Here is a 12188-nt window from a genome sequence, read left to right as displayed (position 1 = left end):
TGAGTAGCTGGCACCACAAGGTGTTTGCCACCATACCCAGCTACTTTTTGTATTTTTTGTAGAGATGGGGTTTCACCATACTGCCCAGACTCGTCTTGAACTCCTGGGCTCAGGGGATCTGCCAGCCTTCCAAAGTGCTGGGATTACAGGTATGAGACACTGTGCCCAGCCAGGGCCCCTTCTTAGCTTTTGATGTACCAACAAAACCACAAAGCATGCCCTCCTCAAGGTATGAACTCGGGATGATAGTATATAACTATAGATTATATAATACTTGTATTTTACTTAAATGTTTTCATTTGTGTTTCTAGACATCTACCACCTATTTAATATCCTCTTTCCAATTATCTCTATTGAAATACCTAATGTGGTTTCATCTCCTCTGATTTGTCTCTACTTGGCATTAGATACCCTACTTAATAATCCCAGAAATTATTTAAAAAAAAAAAGAATGTCAAAATGGTATTATGAAATTTTGATTATTCTTTGTCCTGAAAACTATAATAATCTCCTTGATCATAGGATGCCCTGAATATAAAATGCATTAAATTAAAACCTGTCACTGATTGTGAAACGATGCTTACTGAAAAGTAAATGTTTTTGGAGGCAGGGGGACTAGCTGTTGTATATAACTGTTAAATTTGTAATGATGACTACAGGATCTATGGGGTGAAATACCTGATTGTAAATGCACTAAAAGACTTACAGGAAAAAAAATTACAAGCTTACAGCTTTTCATTCTCACATTCTCAGCCCAAACAGTCAGAGAAACAGAGCTTCTATGGCAAACTTAAAAACAATCTCCTAACAATCTCTTATTTCTTCTAGCTATAAGACAAGGCCCACTGTAAGTCAGACACAAATGTAATTATGTAGGTTGCAGAAGGACAACAAACACTGAGTTCCTTGACTCACCAAGCCTCCTACGTCAAGGTTAGGACATTGATTTACAGGCAGTAGGACCCTAAGATTTTAGGAATAAAAACAGAATCAGATAAAGTTGAGAATACTGAATTCCCATATCTCTGCAAGTTATCTCTGCTAGCAGAAGGATGTCTGCTATGTCTAAGGAGACCTCTGTCACACAATATCTAAGGAAACAAGTCTTGCCTTCCTTTAAGACCCTTGTTTACCTCACCATGGGTGGCCCATTTGCAAAGGTATGCTTATTGCTTATTCTTGCTAAAACTGACCTGTTCTTTCACGATATCCTCTAGTCAAATGACCAAATGTATATATTAGAAACATAAATACATTATGTGACTCAGGTTAACCTACCAAATAACTTCCAGATTAGTTTACTATATAACCTAAGACACATATGAATATGTTTAGGAATGAATTTGAATGGGAATAGACCAAGGGGATGGAATAAAACTCTAGAATATGCCACCTTTATATAAGTGCACTTACCAGATACGAATTTATGATGCTAGTTTGTACAGATGGATTGGCTCTTAAGAGTTGACCTGATTGTTTGAAACTTGGACATGTTGGTGTCCTACATCCAATAAATTTGGGCTTAGAGAATTAGACGTTTTGTAGTACATTTATCATAAGTTATGTTACGTCACCCACTCATTCACCATATGAGCCCATCACAGCGCTAAGTAATACATTTGTGAGCAGATTGCTAGAATACAGAAAATCTCTGTGGCAATTGTTTTCGGAAGGCTGGATATGATGGAGGAAGATGGTGTCCTTAAGACAAACTTAATGATTGCAATGGCATCAGAGAGAGCACCTCACAATGAGGATGTTGAATGGCAACACTAAATGGCAAGAGGCAAGGTGGCATAATTTCTTTAATGAGCAGTTAGGACAAATCAGTAAATATATTTGACAGTAGAGGTAATATCATATTTCTTAGAACACTGCCAAAATTACTGTCACTATCATATACTTGAAAATTCAGTATTGGTGATTTCTATATAACATTTCCATTTAACTCACCTGTTTGGCCTGTGAAGAGGCAGATGGATCTGAGAAAATGAAAGTGAAGTTTAGCTGTTTTTCAGAGCTGTGTTTACTAGAAAAAATCTACACAATTATTGATCAAATGCATTATTTAATTTTCTCAACATATAAGGTTCAACAGAAGTGGTACTCTTGCTTAGCAAGCACAACAGTATACATTTTTAAATTTCATACAGCATTTCAAGGCTATATCAATTCTATATCAATAATCTAGCCTGCAGGAATATTACCAGTATTGACATCCCACAGAACGATTTACGCTGTTTCACTACATTAACGACAGCTGGTTTGCTGAATATAATACACAGGAAGAATCAACGGCCAAAAAAACAAAATCACAGTAAGAAAAATGTAAACCAGCGATTAGAGTCAAACCTCGCAGGGCTTAAGGGCCTTGTCACCTTGTTAAATTTTATTTGGTACAATATAATCATTCTGATGCCTAACATGGATTGATACACATTGCATCATATACCTCAAAAACAATATGTTACACATGTTTTATGTAACACATAAGACTCTGAATGTTGAGGCCAAGAGCAAGGGAAAGCTTAGGAGTCCAGTGTGCAATTAAAGCTATGTTTTCATATAAACTTCCTTACAGCAGTTACATTGATATACAAAATGTATGTGACAAATCTGGTGAAGTCAAGTAAGACACAGGAGACTCCTTGTGTTTTGAAGCAACAGCTTTCCCTTTTTCACAGATAATATCCTTTCTTATTTCCTTATGAGAAACACTTTCTGCCTTGCTATTGGGCCCTATATAAATTTAAAAACTTGATTATAAGACATCAAGAGATCATGTGGCTTGACCAAACTATTTGAATTGAGTGTTTTTTTACCAACCAAATTATAAGGCAGGGCATGCCCAAAAGCCATAAATCATCACTGCAGATGATGCATAAGAGATCAAGCTCAGGCAGGTAAATAAAACACAAGTAAATTGAATGAGCAGGTGGCTCAGATTCCTTTGATACCATCTCTTGATGCATTGCCATTCCTCCTCCTATGACCTTTTTTGCACAGTACCTTATAACAAATGGACAGAAGAAGAAATATCCTAGGTCTTTTGTCAATATGATAAATCCGACTTACAAGGGACTACTGCAGCATTAGATGCTCAATCAGAAGTGTGTCCTTGAAAGACAAGTGTGAATGAAAATTATCCCAGTGGGTCAAACATCAAGCAATCCATTTTGGATTTCTTAGTCTGTTTTGAGAGAGAGAGAGAGAGAGAGAGAGAGAGAGAGATTAATCTCGGGCAGTGGCTAATGATTTGGCTGTATAATCAGAAACCTGGAAAATGACTGTATTACAGAATTGAAAAAATGGAGAAAGTGAGTTCAAAGGAATATATTGGTAGTCTTACTGAAAGGAGAAGAGTATGAATTGAATGCTCATCTGACAAATGTTTATCTGTTTCAGAGAAAACTTTCAATAATCATCTGGACAACAAGACCTGCCCATTGAACATCAGTTAGTCTCTTTCTCCAGCCACCTTGCTTTTGTTTGTTTGTTTTGAGACAGAGTCTCACTCTGCTGCCCAGGCTGGAGTGTAGTGCTGCGATCTCGGCTCACTGCAACCTCTGCCTCCCAGGTTCAAGCAATTCTCCTGCCTCAGCTTCCCGAGTAGCTGGGACTACAGGTGCATGCCACCGTGCCCGGCAACTTTTTGTATTTTAGTTGAGATGGGGTTTCACCATGTTGCCCAGGCTGGTCATGAACTCTCCAGCCACCTTTTTGCTTGAGCAATGGGCTTATTTATAAATAGCCACAAAAGAATAGATGAAGGCTCTGCACAGGCTGAACAATGTGGAACATCACACAACTCACTTTGCTGTCTTAATTACTCAGTGTCTAACTTGCCATCATCTAGAACAATGTTGAAGGCCTAATATCACACCTTGGCCAGGGAGGATTTCATGGGATTTCATCTTTGGGGAAGAGCAATGATTTGTCCTCACTAGTTTAGAAAGATACTGTATTTATGAAATTGACATTCTTGCACATAATGCTTTTGTTAGCACCCTATATATGTACTTGTGATTTCTGTATAAGAGATTTATTCTGTAGTAAATAAGTGTGGAAATAGGCATATGCCATAGAATTCTTTATCATGCCAAGTAGCTTCTCTGATAGAAAGAAGGAATGACTGACTGAAGACTCAGTTATAGTGCTAGCTGAGAAATAATACACTAAAAGTATGATGTTCTGTCTTGAAAGAGGTGATCTATGCTTTAAGTTAACTTTCAACATAAGGGTTATTTATATTTTTTTTGTTGTCAGAAAACATAGATCATGCAATCAAGAGTGAAATGAGGAGGACTAAATTACTCTTTCATTAGTTTTCAATTATTGCCCTAACAAGTTATCACAAACTTAATCGTTCACTTAAAACAGCATATATATCTTGTCTCACAGTTCTGTAGGTCAGAACTTTGGTGGGCTTGGTTAACTTATTTCCTTAGAGTCTAACAAAGCAGAAATTAAAGTTTCAGCAAGTTGCCAAATTTTTTTCTGCAGCTTTGAAGAATAATCCCCCTCTAAGCTAGCCCAGATTATTGTCCCAATTCAGTTCTGTGTGACCGTAGGACTTTTTCCCATCTCCTTGCTGGCTGTCAGTCAGATGTTCTTCCCATCTTCTACAGGCCATCAACAGATCTTGCCTCATGGCCTTGTGACTTCATCTTCACAAACACCAATGGTGAATGGTGTTCTTCTTCTTCTTTAAATCTCTTTTTACATCCACTCTGCTTCCTCTTTCCTGTGCTACTTCCTCTGCAGCCTCAGTCTCACAGTTGATTGACTCTCCCTGTCTTAATCTTCTGTTTTTAAGAGCCCATGTGATTACACAATACCCACCTAGATCATCTAGGATAATACCCTTAACCCAAAGCCAGGTTATGAATAGCCTTACTTTCAATGTCAAACTCCCTTCAAAGAAGTAAATAGATTAATGTTTGTTGAATAACCAGGGGATGGAAATTGTGGTGGGAGCAAATACTTGTAGAATTCTGCCAATTATACTATTACAACTAATAATCCATCTAGAAAGTATTTTTTGCTTCTATACCATAAACGTTGGGTTCTGCTTTTTTCTATTGAGGCACAGAAAAAAACAATTGAATTGGAGGTTGAGGTCATCACCTGGCCATTTCAATTCCCTCACTCCACTGAACTGACAAAAAAATTCGTTATAGTCTGACATGATTTATTATGATACTTACGAGATAGGTGTGTTGCTGACATACATTAGTGACAAGGAGGAGTAAAATCCACAGTGACTAAGTACTAATCACTTAGTACTTCATGTGTAATAGCAAATGTTAATGGAAAACTACAACAACTCTTAAATGTCATATTACTCAAATATTACAGCTTTTAGAAATAATGTTGAGTCCATTCCTAAGGTAAAAAAAAAACACAATCTGCTGAGAACAAGTAATTGGTAATTGAACAGAGAAGTTAAAATATCAACTGTAGACTCATTATTGGAGGAAAAAATATTGTAGCAGATATGCATATTCTCTTCCTTACTTTTTACACATAAACACATGCACACAGGTGGATATATTATTCAATTTCTGTTTCCTGCCTCTTGTTTTCATTATTATACAAAAGAGAAATTGTTTGTAAGTGGTTAACTTTACACATAACCTTCAGATTCACATGGGGACCATAACACAATTAGTAGACTAATTACAATAATTCAGAAATAGATATCATCACATTTGTTTAGAATTAGAAAAAAATAGAGTACCTTGTGTTCTGTTTTGAAGAGAGGGTAATGAAAATAGTTGAATTTTTGTAGGCAAAAGGAAAACATTACAACTGATATTATATTGTAATTCACTATGGCAAGTGTTTGTATAGACACAGGCTAACCAAAGGAAAGCTGTACGCTGATAATCAACCTATTGTCTTCCTTGTCTCAATTCACCATTCTATTTTCTGCTCTGTGGTGCTGGGATTGAGAATCCACAAACAATATTTATCTTTTATCTACTGTATTTTAAACAGAAAGTTCTGACAGAAGGGGTTACTAGAGATTGCTTATGAATGAGGAATAGTGAAGACTGGATTTTCTCATTTTTTGTTGTTTGTTTTGCTTTGCTACTTTTCCCCCCATTAATGTTAATATTAGAGTCATTCAAAAAAGGGCTACATGTTGCAGTATGTGATTTACTCTCCAGTTTCTTTAGCATTGCCCAGAGAGCATCCCATGCTTACTAGTCTGAACCTCATTTCCATGAGCCAAAAGTTCTACCACTACCCAGTCAGCATCTTCTCAGAAGTTTGAGCCTACCTTCGCAAGGCTCTTCATTTCTCAGGTTCTGGTAATCCCCATATATTCCATTTTCCCCCTCAGCTACGTGAGTTAAGAACTGATGCCTACAGTTGCAATGCCTTTGTTGCTTCTGGGTTGCCTTTTTGCCTTCCCAACACTTTTCAAGGTAATTTTCTATATTAAATTCCCTGTCAAATACCTACTACGGTTTCTGTTTTTACAAAAGTATTTTCTCAGATAGATGGAAACAAAAAATAAGCAAAATGATATAAATATAAATATAAATGAATGGGATTAGATAGAGTGAATTAGAGAGAGACAGCCAGAAGGGAGAGGAGAGAGAGAGAGAGAGAGAATGACATATAGTGGAATTATGGGAGAAGAAAACAAGAAAATTGAATGGCAGTTGAATGGAGTAAATAGTGGCATTTTGTATCAGATCATTTGTGAAAGGCTGAAAATGGGAAGCTTTAGAGTATATAGCTTACAAATGAAAATAATTTAGGAATAAGAAAGCAAGGAGAAGAATTTTTTTTTTTTTTTTAGAGAGGGAGCTATATGTGTAAAGCGATCTAAGCAAGAATATAATTGGCATTTTAAAAGTGTTTGGGCACTCACGGGACAAAGAAATGGATGAAGTAAAACAATGTAGAGGATAAATTTGAAGAAGTATGCAGGGGGTGGCTCATCAGATCACACTAGGAGTCTCTTGTAAGAAGCATTTTTTTTTTTAATCTAAATTTTGGGACAGAGGAGACACATGCAAGCCAAAAGAGGTTTTAAATTAAAAACAACTTAATATAAAATAGAATGTTTGTTCCAAATATAATGAAAATGCAGACAATGTATACTAATTTCACTTTAAAAATTATGATTATTATCTACTCTGACATGATAATATTGTTTACATCAATCAGCTATTTAATTCCACATCACCTTAAACCAACAAACATAAAATATAATTTAAGAGACTGTTTTTCAAATACATTTATGCTTTGCAAAATAAATGCTTAAGAATTGTGTGTCAGGCTTAATTTCATCGTTTAACTTTCAGGATTGAAATTCATACCCAGAATTTGTAAGCGCATTTGACGCCAGATAGATAAATATGATCCCTAGTTATTTAATAAAGGACTTGAATAACAGTAAAAAAAAATACTAACTCAAAACTCATGTTCCCTGCTGTCTAGATCATGCCTCTAACCACAAATCTAGTAACAAGGAAATATAATCTACTTGCTTATGGCAGAAATGCTTGAACAAGTAATGTCTGTTTCAGTAGGGGACAGAATATCCTGGGTGCAATACTTATACATGTGATGGTGATTTTATCATCAGTTTAAGTCCCCATTCCAAATTTTGAGGACTAAATGTTGAAATCCAGGTAGCTGATTTAAAGCATATGACAAAGAAAATACGTGGAACGTTCCTAAGGTATTGGACCATAATTGAAGCAGTGTCTGATAGTATGCAATTCTTTAGTGATCCTATTTTTTTTTTTTTTTTTTTTTTTTTTTTTTTTTTTTTCTAAATGTAACAAGATGAAAAACATTTCTTAGTGGGACAAGGGGACTTAAAATGAAAGAGAACTTTTGAAGAATTAAGAAATTGATAAATGGTTTTCCCAAGACAAGAAGAACAAAAAACGGTGGAAAAAAACATGGAGACCTTTAGTAAAAGTAATTAAATTTCTTCCAATATGGATGCCGTGAAAAGAATTTATTCTGTCTAGTTTAATTTTGCGGTGCATATTATTCCATGCAGTGTTGTGGTGTCTGTGATATATATGGTTAGTTGTATCAGTTACAAACATTGCATTTTGAGTGATAAAATGAAAATATTATAGATTAATCATCCACTAATGAGATAAGCAGCAGCAAAGGGGGGCAAAATTTTAACTGTAAGGGAGACAAAAAAATGTCTACCTGTTTTAAAACATATGAATGGAGGTTATCTTCTTGGAAAACAACAGGTGAAAACAATGAGAAATACACCGAAAGTTGTGTACTTACCTATAAGAAACTGAATGGCATTTTAATGGCTATTAATTTCTTCCAATATGAAAGTTACATAATCACTATAACATTGGATCTATTGTTGTATAGTACATTAAGACAAGGAAAATCTTAATTGATCTATAAGGTAATTACTTTTAGCCCATCAGTCAGATCATGTTACGGATGATAAAATGAAGAATGTATAACAAACTGTATCTCCCAAAATAATTTTCTGGGAAATAACAAAAGACACTTTTACCAGGCAGAAAATAATTTAGTCTTCATATAAAATGTCTTATGTGTATTACTTTATGCTCAATATAAATTGATTCAACTTTCTAGTCATATGTAAATTTCTGCTAACACTTACATAATATCAGTTTATGTTTTTTACACCATTTAACAGCATGCTAAACTAAATTGAATTTATGTTTCTCAACATGTTTTGAGCCCCTAAATTGTATATGTGTTATGCTAGGCATAAAGATACAAAGATAAATCATTATCCTTAAGTTTCTCACATCCAGTAAGTGAGAATCCTAAAAAATGCAATTATGATATAAAACAATAATTCAGAAAATAAAGGTATAAAAGCACCTCATGAGCATAAAGAAACTTGGCTCTGATTGTAGAACACCCATTTTCTGTTCTTTTTTTAAAAAAAAATTTGTTGAATTGTCTGTCAAAATGTGGTAAGTTAAAAAAAAGTGTTATGTGCTAAGTGAGAAAAAAGTTCCAGATATGCATAATTCAACTTACATAAGATCTATATATTTACTGTATGTGTTTGTTTTCCAGGAATCTGTAATTACAAAATTTTACAGAAGTCATCTCTCATGCTCCCATCTGTTCCTAACACTGGACATACTGATTCTCAGAAGGGCTCTAGAGCTACACTGGACTAGATCTTGATTAGTCTAAATCCAGGCAAGGAGAGATAACGCCATACTAATTATTTTAACAGGGAGATATATTGGGAGAAATTGATTAAGTAGACAGTGAAAGACTACAAAAAAGTAAAAGTAAAACCAAAATGGTATAAATATAAACTACGGGGAACAGCTGTATCCATGCTGTTGGAGAAATAAAGAGGACTGGCTGTACTTGGCAGAACCTGGAAGCTTGGAGGAGGAGCCCGCAGGGCTGCTGCCTGGGCCCATCAGGAAGATTTTGCCCACTTGTGTTGGTATTCAGAGAGGGTGCCATGAAGCTCATTCTGGGGATTTGAGAAGCAGCTGGAAACCAGAACCAGTGGCTCCTTGCAAAGTGAGAACTAACAGCATTAACAATGAAAGGAGCAATTCCCTTCATCCGTCCTTCGCCTGGCAGCCTCCCTGTAATACCCACTATTGTCAAAACCTAACCTAACAGAAAATCAACTGGTCACAAAGAAATGCACTATGAAGTGGTCCAGTTCTACAATGAAAGTGGAAAGAAGAGCGGGTTTGGATCCAATCAAGAGAAAATGTTTCTTAACTCCCTAAAAGTCTTTAAATACTCTTTAAAATTGTTCACCTCTCATGTGAATCTCTCCACCAATTATAAAAGTTAACTTGAAAATTTTGTGATTTCTACTACTCATCAGAGAAGGAAATTACTGGTGGGCTACGAAGTAACTAGAAGAACTGTTAATATTCTTTAAATATTTATTCATTAAATAGTTACATAGTGTTCATTATTTAAACAACNATATTATAGATTAATCATCCACTAATGAGATAAGCAGCAGCAAAGGGGGGCAAAAATTTTAACTGTAAGGGAGACAAAAAAATGTCTACCTGTTTTAAAACATATGAATGGAGGTTATCTTCTTGGAAAAACAACAGGTGAAAACAATGAGAAATACACCGAAAGTTGTGTACTTACCTATAAGAAACTGAATGGCATTTTAATGGCTATTAATTTCTTCCAATATGAAAGTTACATAATCACTATAACATTGGATCTATTGTTGTATAGTACATTAAGACAAGGAAAAATCTTAATTGATCTATAAGGTAATTACTTTTAGCCCATCAGTCAGATCATGTTACGGATGATAAAAATGAAGAATGTATAACAAACTGTATCTCCCAAAAATAATTTTTCTGGGAAATAACAAAAGACACTTTTACCAGGCAGAAAATAATTTAGTCTTCATATAAAAATGTCTTATGTGTATTACTTTATGCTCAATATAAATTGATTCAACTTTCTAGTCATATGTAAATTTCTGCTAACACTTACATAATATCAGTTTATGTTTTTTACACCATTTAACAGCATGCTAAACTAAATTGAATTTATGTTTCTCAACATGTTTTGAGCCCCTAAATTGTATATGTGTTATGCTAGGCATAAAGATACAAAGATAAATCATTATCCTTAAGTTTCTCACATCCAGTAAGTGAGAATCCTAAAAAATGCAATTATGATATAAAACAATAATTCAGAAAATAAAGGTATAAAAAGCACCTCATGAGCATAAAGAAACTTGGCTCTGATTGTAGAACACCCATTTTCTGTTCTTTTTTTAAAAAAAAATTTGTTGAATTGTCTGTCAAAAATGTGGTAAGTTAAAAAAAAGTGTTATGTGCTAAGTGAGAAAAAAGTTCCAGATATGCATAATTCAACTTACATAAGATCTATATATTTACTGTATGTGTTTGTTTTCCAGGAATCTGTAATTACAAAAATTTTACAGAAGTCATCTCTCATGCTCCCATCTGTTCCTAACACTGGACATACTGATTCTCAGAAGGGCTCTAGAGCTACACTGGACTAGATCTTGATTAGTCTAAATCCAGGCAAGGAGAGATAACGCCATACTAATTATTTTAACAGGGAGATATATTGGGAGAAATTGATTAAGTAGACAGTGAAAGACTACAAAAAAGTAAAAGTAAAAACCAAAATGGTATAAATATAAACTACGGGGAACAGCTGTATCCATGCTGTTGGAGAAATAAAGAGGACTGGCTGTACTTGGCAGAACCTGGAAGCTTGGAGGAGGAGCCCGCAGGGCTGCTGCCTGGGCCCATCAGGAAGATTTTGCCCACTTGTGTTGGTATTCAGAGAGGGTGCCATGAAGCTCATTCTGGGGATTTGAGAAGCAGCTGGAAACCAGAACCAGTGGCTCCTTGCAAAGTGAGAACTAACAGCATTAACAATGAAAGGAGCAATTCCCTTCATCCGTCCTTCGCCTGGCAGCCTCCCTGTAATACCCACTATTGTCAAAACCTAACCTAACAGAAAAATCAACTGGTCACAAAGAAATGCACTATGAAGTGGTCCAGTTCTACAATGAAAGTGGAAAGAAGAGCGGGTTTGGATCCAATCAAGAGAAAAATGTTTCTTAACTCCCTAAAAGTCTTTAAATACTCTTTAAAAATTGTTCACCTCTCATGTGAATCTCTCCACCAATTATAAAAGTTAACTTGAAAATTTTGTGATTTCTACTACTCATCAGAGAAGGAAATTACTGGTGGGCTACGAAGTAACTAGAAGAACTGTTAATATTCTTTAAATATTTATTCATTAAATAGTTACATAGTGTTCATTATTTAAACAACATGACAAAAGATGTTGAAAATTACATTAATCTTTTCTTAAATATAGAGGTAGCCTTTATAATACTAATATCTATAATTTTTCAGGGAATATAATATATCTCACAAAATAGCAGAGAGGTATTGTTTACCTGAATTAAGATAGGTCTTGCAATAAACTAATTTGGGTTATACTTACAGTAATGTTTCTTTCTTTTTTTTTAATCCTCATTTTCCTGGATTAATTGTACTATCAGTTGCCAAACTTTTCACATAAAATAAGACCTGACGACTTGAATCATTTAATGCATATGTTCTCCTTATCTGTAGAGCATAATAGGGCAAGACACTGTAAAAGTAAAAAACAAGGCCAAACGCGGTGGTTCACGCGTTGGC

At 34.9% G+C, this 12188-nt stretch overlaps 1 long non-coding RNA gene across 3 annotated transcripts in view; it reads right to left on the bottom strand.

The window, feature by feature from the left end:
- The window catches only part of LOC108527855 (uncharacterized), a 42731-nt gene that overhangs the window by 5162 nt on the left and 25381 nt on the right, over nucleotides 1-12188 (bottom strand). The window contains exons 1-4 of one of the 3 annotated variants that reach the window (XR_001884958.1): nucleotides 5208-5279; nucleotides 3076-3190; nucleotides 1954-1982; nucleotides 916-964 (exon numbers count right to left, since the gene is read on the bottom strand). This is a non-coding gene — a long non-coding RNA (uncharacterized LOC108527855). Of the gene's footprint in view, nucleotides 1-915; nucleotides 965-1953; nucleotides 1983-3075; nucleotides 3191-5207; nucleotides 5280-12188 lie in introns of those variants that run through there. The other 2 variants (XR_001884956.1, XR_001884957.1) reach the window with 2 other exon arrangements.

The sequence above is a fragment of the Rhinopithecus bieti genome, unplaced genomic scaffold, assembly GCF_001698545.2.
Source record: "Rhinopithecus bieti isolate Rb0 unplaced genomic scaffold, ASM169854v2 scaffold_4820, whole genome shotgun sequence".
NCBI lineage: Eukaryota > Metazoa > Chordata > Mammalia > Primates > Cercopithecidae > Rhinopithecus > Rhinopithecus bieti.
Note: the sequence above shows the minus strand (reverse complement) of the source record. Positions and strands in the feature narration are given on the sequence as shown.